We start from the raw sequence: 12,981 nt of genomic DNA, 5'->3' as shown, positions 1-12,981 counted from the left end.
TTGAGTTTTAAACTTCATAAACTTTAGAATATGCATGCTAATGTAAAGTCAGTTATTCTAACAACTATCTAAGTTTATAAGAGTAATATTTCAAATCTGTCCTTAATTTTGCACACCCCCTCCATTATTTTCTTTTAAATTCGATGGTTCTTTTGCAAATACGTTTATGTCCTGGAGCTTCTCAAAAGATGGCCTACCACAGTTTTTTAACAATCTAAATAGCATTTAGATACAATCCCTCAACATCAGACCCTATTGCTAAGGTGGTCTGTTATGCCACTGATGTCCACTTGCACTTAAATAGCTATACTGATAAATCATACCCTATCTATAACAAATATATGACAAAATTTAAAAGCAAACTATTAAGGCACAACACTTGTGTCAGTAAACTATACAATAAAAAAGAGAACTTGGCTAACAGAAGAATTTAAGTGTGCCATTAGGAAGGTTAAAGCTGAACAGGAACCTAAAATCGCCAGGTATACTAATAGCTGGTCTAAATCCTTTTTAACTATTTTAGGAATTTAAGAAGTAATACCCAGTAATGCCTGGAGTTTGTTCACAACAATACCATCACATAACATATTTGGAGATTGCTACACTTTTAGCTGACAAATTCAGTGTCATCTTAAATCACCCACAATTATAATTGTTCTCCTTGTCTCCAGTTCTAACTCCCCCCTAAAAGTCACTCTAGAACAACTCCTTATGTCCCTCTCCTAGGATAAGGCCACATCAGTAGACCCACCTAATATACCAGCCTAATTATTAGAGCCAAACAGGATTTCACTTAACTGATACTTAATCTCCTTAACCTTGGACTATCCATGGATTATATTCCAAAAGTCTGGAAAACAGCCATCGTAATTCCATTACATGAAGGAGGCAGTTCCACTGGCCATGGTAATTACAAACGCCAGTAAATTTAGTAATTCCATTACATGAAGGAGGCAGTTCCACTGGCCATGGTAATTACAAACGCCAGTATATTTAGTAATTCCATTACATGACGGAGGCAGTTCCACTGGCCATGGTAATTACAAACGCCAGTAAATTTAGTAATTCCATTACATGAGGGAGGCAGTTCCACTGGCCATGGTAATTACAAACGCCAGTAAATTTAGTAATTCCATTACATGAGGGAGGCAGTTCCACTGGCCATGGTAAGTAAATTTAGTAATTCCATGACGGAGGCAGCCCCACTGGCCATGGTAATTACAAACTCCAGTAAATTTAGTAATTCCATTACATGAAGGAGGCAGTCCCACTGGCCATGGTAATTACAAACTCCAGTAAATTTAGTAATTCCATTACATGAAGGAGGCAGTCCCACTGGCCATGGTAATTACAAACTCCAGTAAATTTAGTAATTCCATTACATGATGGAGGCAGTCCCACTGGCCATGGTAATTACAAACTCCAGTAAATTTAGTAATTCCATTACATGACGGAGGCAGTCCCACTGGCCATGGTAATTACAAACTCCAGTAAATTTAGTAATTCCATTACATGACGGAGGCAGTCCCACTGGTCATGGTAATTACAAACTCCAGTAAATTTAGTAATTCCATTACATGACGGAGGCAGTCCCACTGGCCATGGTAATAGTAAATTTAGTAATTCCATTACACTGGCCATGGTAATTACAAACTCCAGTAAATTTAGTAATTCCATTACATGACGGAGGCAGTCCCACTGGCCATGGTAATTACAAACTCCAGTAAATTTAGTAATTCCATTACATAGTAAATTTAGTAATTCCATTGCATGATGGAGGCAGTTCCACTGGCCACAGTAATTACAAACGCCAGTAAGTTTAGATAATGGAAACGTATTAGCCTTGGAACCAACACCAGTTCGGTTCTGGCAAGGGCAGAAACTGATCCCTTAGCCTCATTTACTGATTTGAAAAAAAAACACTCAGGCAGTTGCCAGTAGTGATTATTTATTTATTTTACATCTGTTGACCGGGATAGTCCGACTGTATTCATGTCCATTTTCAGCAGAGGCCCGGGGAGAAAATCTCCAAGGTAAGCAGTTAAGATTAGAAATACAATATATACACTGGTTAAATACTTAATAAGTTATAATAAAATAAAATTAAATAATAAATATATACAAATTCCAAGGTTAGAAACGGTCCTGGGTGTAAGTCCGGGTTAACTGATGCAACTAAGCTAAATTACAATTTTTAACACCACACTAGAGGAGAGTTAGTCAGGGTTGATACATTGACATAGCCAGTTTAGTTTCAAATATTGTTTGAGTCTTTTCTTAAATTGACTCAGGGTGGTAAGTAAAGTAATATCAACTGGTAGTGAGTTCCAGGATCTACCTGCGGAGTTGGCAAAGAGAGAGAGTCACCGGCTGAGTTATTAGTTTTGATAGTCTGAACTAGCAGTCTACTGGAAGATCGAAGAGGTCTAGTATTATTATAGGGGGTGATGATGTTTTTAAGTGCAGGAGTATTGTCCGGATTGTAAAGGATTTTGTATGCCATAATCATTTGGTTATACTGGATCAAGCTGGGCAATTCTAGCCACCCAAGCTGGTTTAGACTGATACAGCGGTGTGTCCTATAAGGCAGACCAGTGGCAAATCTGGCAATGTGGTTGTAGCAGATGGAAAGTTTATTAAGAGCAGACTTGTTTAGATTAGAGAGTAAAGGGGATGCATACAGGAGAGTTGAAAGTAGGTGAGAGCAAGCTATGGCAATTCTAGCAGGTGGGGTTAAGAAGGCTTTTATTCTGTAAAGTGATCCTAATTTTGTATTGATGGTTTTGATGGTTTGATTAACATGCAGGTATAAGTTAAGCTTGTTATCTATGATAACACCTAGTAGTTTTGTAGAGGTGTCTGGGGAGATTATAGTGCCGTTATTGGATGTTATGGTAAAGGTAAATGCAGCGGACCTATGAGTTGGTGAGAAAAGTAGCAGTTTTGTTTTTTGGGGATTTAAGATCAGTCTACCAGAAAGCCAGTTTTCTACTATGTTGAAGGTGTTCTGGGTAGCTGACCATAGATCTGTCTGAGTTGTGGCCGAGCAGATCAGGGTGGAGTCGTCAGCATATTGAATACAGCTGACTTTTGGGATGACAGTATAAAGGTCATTGGTGAAAATGGAGAACAGAAGGGGCCCTAGTATAGAACCCTGAGGAACACCAAGGGAGTTGGGTAGGAGGTTAGATAGTTTGTTTTGCCAAAGGACAGCCTGCTGTCTGCCACTCAGATAAGACTGGAACCAGTGAAGGGCTTTAGTATCTAGACAGAATGTTTTCAGGGTGTGAATTAGTAGTTGTCGATCAACCATATCAAATGCCTTGGAGAGATCCAAGAAGAGGGCAGAGGATATGTTGTTATTGTTGTGATTATGGTTTATGGTGTTAGAGAAGGCTAGGAGGGCTGAAGTGGTAATGTGGTGAGGTCGGAAGCCGTGCTGGGAGTCAGATTATTCTGAATTAGGTGGTGCAGCAGATTGTCTAGGAATACATTTTTCCATAATTTTTGAAAGTGGAGATAATATAGCTATTGGCCTATAATTAGATAGTTCAGTAGAGCTACCTCCTTTGTGAAGTGGGATTACATAGGATATTTTCCAGATGGTGGGGATTTTAGCTTCTACTATGGTTCGATTGATTAGTATAGAGATGGGGTTAGCAATGGCATCAGCTGCTTTTTGTAGATACTCAGCAGGGAGTTGATCAGCTGACAGTGTAGTTGGTTTTAATTTTTTGATCAAGGTACGGATAAGTGAAGTGGCAACTGGTTGAAAACTGAATGAAAGTTGGTTACTAGGGGTGGTGTACTCAGGGCGAGGGGAGCTTGGAGGTAGTCGGCAAGCTAGGGCTTGAATTGTCTCAGTTAAGAATCGATTAAAACTGTCTGAGACTTCCTCAGGTGGTTTATCAATGGTGGCTGCAGGGGTTGGTGTGGAAGTTTGTCCAGGATGTAATAGTTTATTTATACCTGCCCAAAACTTCTGAGGGTTGTTTTGATTTATTTGCTGTAGATTATAATAGTAGTTTTTTTTGTCTTGTAAAATGGGTTTTTTAGTCTCATTCCTTGATTGCCTATATTTAATGTTATTTTGGTGGTCTTTTGTAGTATGCCACAATGCCCATACTTTGTTTCTAAGGTTGATTTTTAGTTTGGACTCTTTGGAAAGCCACGGCACAGTTTTTGCCTTTGTTCTTATTGAGCGAACAGCTGCATGAGAGTCAAGGATCTCAAGGAATTTGTTGTAAAATTCTAGAAACAAAGCATACCTTGACCAGACCATGGCCTTTAACATTATTCACCAGGTGGTTATTTTTGACAGACTGAGTAAAACACACATAAATCAATATGTTATACATTTGATAGCAGATTGCTTGACTGATCAAAACCATGTAGTAAAAATTTCCAGTGCTTCTTCTGTATGTAAACATGTGACCAGAGAAGTGCCACAGTGATCCCAATCTACATAAGACAGAGCCCCTCACTATCACTCTTCAAAAGGAACCTTGATGAGTGGATGGGTAACAGAAAGTTCACACCGGGGATCACACCAACAGCACTACTAGATAGGGGCCAAGGGTACTAGCTGCTAGTACAAGGGTCTAGGGAACTACTAAAGGGGCGGTGAATACCGCACAACGTGGCTGGGCTAATATATGCCTTCGGGCAAATAGCCCAGTACCAATCTATGAACCCATGAATCTATGATGGGTCCTGAATTTTATGGCATTTATTTCTCTGAAGTCTAAGACAACATTCCCATTCTATGGTCATCTAAATTTGTTGATGACTGTTAACTGGGTGTTATTATTCAATCATGCATGGTAGCCTCCACAGAACAAATGGTTTCTTGTGCACCCACAGCAAGGCCTAACATCTCTCCATCAATGAATAAATAAGACATATTGTCATGACATATTTATATCCCAATGCATTCCTAACCTTTGTAACAAAGATCTACCACAAGTCAAACAAAGTAGTGCTCCAGCCACTTTTAAAGTTAATTTTGACAAACGGATAAATAATTTTAAATTCTCACAAGGCCCTTCCTAAAGCAGAAGGGAACTACTAAAATCTGGCCTCAACTCACCAAGCATATAATCTGAAAACTGATTGCTTAGTAATTACATTTGAATCACTGAACAAATGAAGGGACATAGGGAATCCAAATCTCCTTTAGATAAAAGGAATTCAGGTCATGTATGTAACTACCAATACCTTAAAAATAAATCTGTCTGCACAGACCTGGCGAGCAGTATAATATGATAATGCAGACTTCTGCATTTGCTGGCATTGGCCAAGATTGGCATAACTAAGCCTGATATTATTGACCATTGCAGTAATCAAGACAGAAGGGCAGATGCACACGAAATGGCTGTCTAGCGAGCAGAATAAGGTCAGAATAAAGGAGCAAAAAGCAAGCTGGGCTGTTTCTACTGCATTTCCTTGCTACACACTGATACTGAATTCACCAGTTCTAACTAGATTCACCTTTTCCCCACATACATCAGATAACTCTATCTGTGTAATGCTAAGTGCATTTACTGCTAATCTGTTAATACTCTATTTTGCCAGAGTTTCGCTCATTTGGAGTATTTTTTTACTGAATGTGCAAAATTTGATGAGGTTCTGGGCTTTCTGCTTGCTAGGGCTTAATTTATATTTTTCCTGATTGGTTGTGATTTTTAAGTGTAGCTTTTACATTGTGCTGCATAGGATGATTTGCTAGTCTTTTGGCTGGGCTGTTCTGTGCTGCATTTCCTTGCTACAGATCAATATTGCTTGACCTGATCTAACTAGATTTGACCTTATTGCACTATGTGCAGTAGGATGGTATTTTACACTGTATATACCCAATTAGTTTGTTTTAAGGTGTTCTAATGTTGTATTTTTAGTTCTAAAAAACAAGCAAGATCTGAGATGCATGAACTGAAACATATTTTCTAATTGAGGTTAGAACATGGCTTAGTACTATGTTAAGGTGGATGTTGCAAAGTGAATCAGAGAACTCTGACAAGTTAGGAACTTTAGTAGAAGACTTATCAGTTAATGACACATAGCTCTAATATATGCACCTTTTAGCCGTTTGCTGTTAAGGTACAACTTTTACATTACATAACTTGCCTTGCAGACACAGAATTTAGGGTATGCTGGTGTGTAGGATCATAGGATCACAGGATTTTACTAGGCTAATGGCCCTAGAACCCTTACAAGCCTAGCCAAATTCGTACCCTTATTTCCATGATCAGTGCCTATTGCCCCTGTCCAAGAGGGACACAGGTGGAACCCCCAGGGTGAATTTATGGTTACCCATTCAATTGTCCAGATTGTGTTTGAAGAGGGCCAATGAGGTGCTCTGTTTGACATGAAGTGGGAGTCTGTTCCAAAGGTGTGGTAACCTCTGTGAGACAAATCTGTCCTTTCAGCAGGTTTTATTAATGTTACATGCCAGGTTAAGGTCTTTAGAGTGAGTAACCTGTGTATGATTTGACTTATGGATATGCAAAATTTCCAAAAAAGCAGGGTCAGAAATCGCCTTGTATGCAAGGCAGAGATCACCTCTGAGTAGTCTGTATGAAACAGAATAAAGTGAAAGTGATTTCAGATGATCCCCGTAGGACAGATGCTGAAGACCTTGAATTTTTCTTGTGAGGAACCTTTGTGGTTTCTCCAATTAATGAAGGTGCTTGGCAAGGTACATACCAAAAAGGGGCATTGTACTCAGGTATTGGCCTGATAAGGGATGAGTTCAGGGAGGTTATAACTTCTTTCGATCTGGAAGTAATGCCCTTACTTATGAGATGAGCAATACAGAATGCCTTTTTATCACCATGGAGACATGGTGGTCAAAAGTAAGGTTGCTGTCAACCTATGTGTTCAGGTCTCTCACCACTGAGTGCATACTTAACATATTGCTATTGATGTGGTAGTTTGCAGGAACATCGCTTTTACTGAAAGGAATGATAATACATTTTTTTTCCATTGAGTTTAAGGTCATGACTTTGGCACCAATCATATGTTTGTGTAAGACCCTCTTGTACGATGTTGGTATCATTTGGAGATTCTATGACTGCTCCCAGTTTGCAGTCATCAGCAAACTTTGTCAGCCACAGACCTTTAGTTTTTGCTTGTACTGTGGACAAATATATTCTAAACAGTAGAGGTCCCATGACTGATCTCTGTGGAACACCACTGGTTACAGGTCTGCTGTTGGAGGTGAATTCCTGTATTTTAACTATATGAGTTCTATCAGTGAGCCAGCTATTGACTCATCTAATGATAGAAGGGTTGATACCTAGCTGGGTGAGTTTGTCAATGATGCCTGAGAGAGGGATAGTGTCAAATGCCTTAGCTTTGTCTAGGTAGGCTGTATGCACAGATTTCTCCTCGTCCAGGGCCTTGGTGACTGTCTCGAAGAAGTTCGCCAGGTTTAACAGGCATTATCTTCCTTTGACAAATCCATACTGAGTAGGATCAAGTGTTTGGAGATTACCTATATCTTTGTTGATAAGGTCCATGATGATTTGCTCCATGGCCTTGCAGATAAGGCTAGTCAGGCTAATAGGTCTATAGTTCCCAGGGTCAGTGGAACCACCACCTTTGTGCAAAGGAATAACTGCTCTTTAGAGATACAGTGTAGGGGACAAGTGGTACGGATGTCATGAGGTACATGTGGCAGGGCCAGAGGTGTGAAGTTTTCACAGAACCTGTTGGCCAACAAGTTAGCTATGTCCACAGGCTTAGTATATGTGATATCAGTGTACATAGACATATGTGCATCTAGTTCTGCACAAATGCACTATATTTCTTCCCATTTTTTAATCCAGTAGCAAAGTAACATGAATGTTAGCATTGAGGTATTATTGAGTTTTATTCTCTTTTCATCACTCATAATCAACTCTAAGTGCCCATCTCATGCAATTAGGACCACTGTACCCCTTCTGGTATCATAATAGGAAGCAGAAAGCCATAGCTTTTGCCCTGGTGACCCAGTGATGGAGAATCTGACATGGGGAGGGTAGGATTCATTGACCATTACTGTCTCACTCATCTGTGGAGGGAGGGATGTCATCTAGACTGCTGTTTTACTGTTATTTAGCAGGTACTGGGAGTGCAGAATGCAGGGCATGGCTCTGAAGTGTGAAGTGTGTACCTAACTTTGTGAGACAATGCACATATGGTGCTCCCTCAAAGCACACGTTCCACAGCACAGTAATGCAAGTGGGGGAAATAGTACTCTATGCTATGGCATATGCATTTATACCAACTGACAGGGAAAAGGTCAGGGGCACAAATCATACCTCAGGCCTGCCATGGATGATGACAACTGCTAGTACTTACCTCACACCCCTGAAGCCCAAACCAGATAAATAAGGGGGAACACATAGGTAAAACACAATATGTTTTAAAAACACACTAACAACACAAATACTGCTCCAACATGTTTTAACATTCAAAAATGCCTTTATTTGCTACTTCTCTGAATGAGGAAAAACTGTTTCATACAAACAGTTACAATATAGTCAAAAGTGAGATAGTTATGTAGATACAGGGAGAAAAATTACATTCAAAAATAAATACTGAGTCCCTGATGGCACCCAGAAAGGCAGAGTGAATATGTTGCCATGATACAGGTTGCCATTCCTAGGGAAGTGGTGCCTTTCTTAACCATTTGATATCATACACAGCCTTAATCTCCTTTTTAATACCAGATCTTTGGACAAGACTTTGATCAGAGGGACTTCATTTCACCATCCCTAACTGCCCCATGTGTATTACCCAGTACAGTAGAATGTAGCTTGGCATAATTAGCACTCAAGGCTTGGACAGCAAGACTCCTTGACATATAAACAACATCTCTTATTTCCTGCATGCACTGTGACATTAGTGTTGCTTTAGAAAATAGTAACTGTGTTAAAACTGGTCTGCATTCACCATGGATACCCCCCATTTGGCTGTCTGAATATAAAAAAAGTGATCTGTAACTAGTGTAATCATTTTACCAGCATGAGGACTAGTTTACTTTCTTTATTCCTAAGATCAGACTTATAAAAAACATGTTTAAATGCTAAAAAGAAAACCAGAGTGATTTGCATGTTGTGTTACTTAGAATTTCTAGGGAATTCATTGGTATTTGTAGACATCATAGATGCTAGACCACATTTGCTTCTTCTGTATTATTTGTTTAACCTCCTTATCAGGTAAATCTAATTGATGTTCTGCCTTTCTGGTTATAATTTTATTTGGCTTTTGTCAAAACAATTCCTGGTAGATGGCAACCTTAGGTGCCCTTGAGGGGAACACTGTTGATCTCTCTGCCCTATCTGAAGCATGTGGACTGTAGTTCTAGTATATTAAGAGACATTAGGGGGTACAATTCACAGAGCAGCGCACTTCATACTGCACAGTGAAGCAGTAAAGAGATACAGCTGAGGTGGGTTGAGCTACGTGGCAGTAATGAGAAGCAGAGATATGCATACCCTGAGTGACACTCGATCAAAACAAATTGTAGCTACATGTATAAGGACCATCCAGCTCAGCAGCTGAAATATTTAAACAACCATGCAAGGACACACCTATGCAACTGCATTTTGCAGGCATCTAGCTGGAGAGCTAGCAGAAACTCAGCAGCTGCATAGACTGTGTTATAAACTGTCACAGGTGCAGAATAACGGCAGCAGCAGGTTTTAACTAATCCCAGTGCAGGACAGTTCTGTGATTGGTGGTTCCAGGGTGGTAGGCACATCTGATACAAGTGTAGTGCTGTCTACTGAAAAAACTCTCTACAGTCCCTATTAGTCCTCTGATCCTGCAGATACTACATGTCACACAAACAGACAGATGGACACACAGATACATGCACAAACATGCACATTCAAAGTGGAACCTCTGTGTTGAGAGACAGCCTTACAAGACTATCTGCAAATATATAGAGCTGAGTATATTTTTCTGTATTATTCTGTATTATAGAGCTAAATTGTTGCTTAGATATCTGTTGTCTTACTGCTCTGCAAATATACAGAGATCAGTATATATTTTTTTGGTTTTATAATTTGCACTCTTGATTCCTCACATCTCTGTTGAAACTGTCTTCCCCACCCCCCACCCCCTCATTTTGGTTTCTATAGCTTGTGTTAGGTTCCCTTAATTTGACCTGTTAATAGCAGCAGTCTGCATTTAAAGTGGAACCTGTGTGTTGAGAGACAGCCTTACAAGACTATCTGCAAATATATAGAGCTGAGTATAATATTCTGTATTATTCTGTATTATAGAGCTAAATTGTTGCTTAGATATCTGTTGTCTTACTGCTCTGCAAATATACAGAGATCAGTATATATTTTTTTGGTTTTATAATTTGCACCCTGATTCCTCACATCTCTGTTGAAATTTCCCCACCCCCTCCCTGTTCTTGGCTGTAATTTAAATTTGGTGGCTTTTGCAGTGCCAGCCCCACTGTAGATTTGATCTAGGACACTCCCCCAGTCCCATCTCTTTACCGCATTCTACCTAATAAATCCTTTCTTCACTTGCTTTTAGTCCTTTTTAATTTAATTACATTTTTTCAAACTGTGTGTGAACTAATATTGCTACATACTCAAGTGTGCCAGCTTGTACTGCTTGTGAATTGTTTTTACTACTGTTTTTGCTACTTTTCTTGAAAAAAAAATTTGTAAGCCTGTTTCCTACCTTTCCTGTAATTAGTGTTCCAGATACAGATTTGCTGTATCCAGGACTATTTGTAAGCTTCTGAGCCCCCCAAGCCTTTCTGTGTTGGAGGGAAGCCTTCTAGATTATCAGTGGGAGTGGTAAGCACTAGGTAACCTGTCTACCACATAAGGAGTGGTTCTGGCCCAGAATTTGTAGTTATTGGCCATTTGGGCGGTCTTCCATCTCTCTCAACTTTCTGATTTGAAGGCCTGCATTTGCACTTGTTTCTGTCCTGTAACTCCTGGGCCCATCTCATTTGCTCACAAAAAAAAAAAATGTATCTGCTTTTACTGTATTTGTGTTTCTTCCTACTTTATTTTGCTTTTGCATCATCTTAAAAGTACTCAGTTGTATTTATTACTGCTTGGTGTAACTCATTCTAAGCCTTTTAGTTTAAGCACTTGGGCTTCAGACCAGTTGTTTTACATTAAGAAGGTTTGTGGTCTGCACTGTAGTGGCAGAACAGGTAGCTTACATCCTTCTAAGTTGGGAACTGCTGATTGAGGGCTCAGTGTATGTTATTCTAAAAGTGTATTAATTCTGGTTTAAGCTCTCGGGCTTCAGGCCAGTTATTTTACATTAAAAGTGTTTGTGGTCTGCACTCTTGTGGGAGGAGAGGCTGGACTCTGCCCTTCTGAGCTGGGAATTTCTGGTTAAAGGCTTATAGTGCCTGCATATTTAAGCTGCTTCTTACTGAAATTGGTACACCTTGTTTGCTGTAGCATAGACTAGATCCAGGCCTGCTAAATCTAGCTTTGTTTGTATAACTTGAGCACTAATCCAGGCATTCTATAAAGTATTCAATTGTATTTATTACTGCTTGGTAGTAACTTGATTAAAGTGTAGCTATCATTCTAAGTCTTTTGGATTGAGCACTTGGGCTTCAGACCAGTTGTTTTACATTAGGAAGGTTTTGTGGCCTGCACTGTGGTGGCAGGACAGGCAGCTTACATCCTTCTAAGTTGGGAACTGCTGATTGAGGGCTCAGTGTCTGTTATTCTAAAAGTATATTAATTCTGGTTTAAGCACTTGGGCTTTAGGCCAGTTGTTTACATTAAGAAGGTTTGTGGTCTGCACTGTAGTGGCAGAACAGGTAGCTTACATCCTTCTAAGTTGGGAACTGCTGATTGAGGGCTCAGTGTCTGTTATTCTAAAAGTGTATTAATTCTGGTTTAAGCACTTGGGCTTCAGGCCAGTTATTTTACATTAAAAGGGTTCATGGTCTGCACTCTTGTGGGAGGAGAGGCTGGACTCTGCCCTTCTGAGCTGGGAATTTCTGGTTAAAGGCTTATAGTGCCTGCATATTTGAACTGTTTCTTACTGAAATTGGTACACCTTGTTTGCTGTAGCATAGACTAGATCTAGGCCTGCTGAATCTAGCTTTGTTTGCATGCTTGTTTGCTTGTTATTTCCCTGAAATGCTAATTCCACCTAAAATGTGGCTTTACAGCATTTCTGTGGATCCCTAGTGATATCTGCATTGCTTACTGTACTTATTTCCTTGTTTCACTTGAAAGAAAGTTGTTTGTCATTTTTGCATTTATGTTACCTGTAACACATTGCATTTAAGATACCTGGCTCTTGCTCACTAAAGCAATTATATAAGTCAGCACTAAAAAATTAAAAGCACTACACCCTCACAAACTCCCCTAGTTCCCCACTGGCCCTTTTTTTCAATTATAAAGGAATTCCCAATACTATTCTAGCATGTCCAAAGGTCAGTTGTCAATCTCCTCTCCGGTCCAGCTGGTGAATCTGGGAATCTTGAGGCAATGTTACAACTGCCTCATGTACACAGACAACCCTCTCCTCCTCCCAACAAATTCCAACACATGTGAGAGATGCAACTATATAGCTAAACTGGAGGCAAAGCTCTCTCAACTCAGTACTGGTGAAACCAGTCAGGAGGAGAAGGAAACCAAACTCACTACAATTCCAGTCTCACATAGACCTACCACGACAGCAAACCAAACACATAAACACACAAAAACATACTTGAGGCTCTAAATAAAAATCTGCCTAAGCAGCAGAGACCTCCAAAGCAGACACCCAAGCAACCGCTACCCCAAAACAAAACACGTGCAACACATAGCTCACAAAGCCAGTGTGCCGAACAGTCACAGCCCTTAAGGCTAAACAACAGACCTGATACACTTGTAATAGGTGACTCTATCATCAGGCACACTGATGTCCCGCTCATCAGGATGAACAAGGAGAAGGTCACGGTGAGCTGCCTGCCGGGCGCTAGGATCCGCCATATAACACAAGCACTCA

The sequence above is a fragment of the Protopterus annectens genome, chromosome 10.part0 (assembly GCF_019279795.1).
Source record: "Protopterus annectens isolate FY-2018-M chromosome 10.part0, PAN1.0, whole genome shotgun sequence".
NCBI lineage: Eukaryota > Metazoa > Chordata > Ceratodontiformes > Protopteridae > Protopterus > Protopterus annectens.
This window is presented reverse-complemented; position numbering follows the sequence as displayed.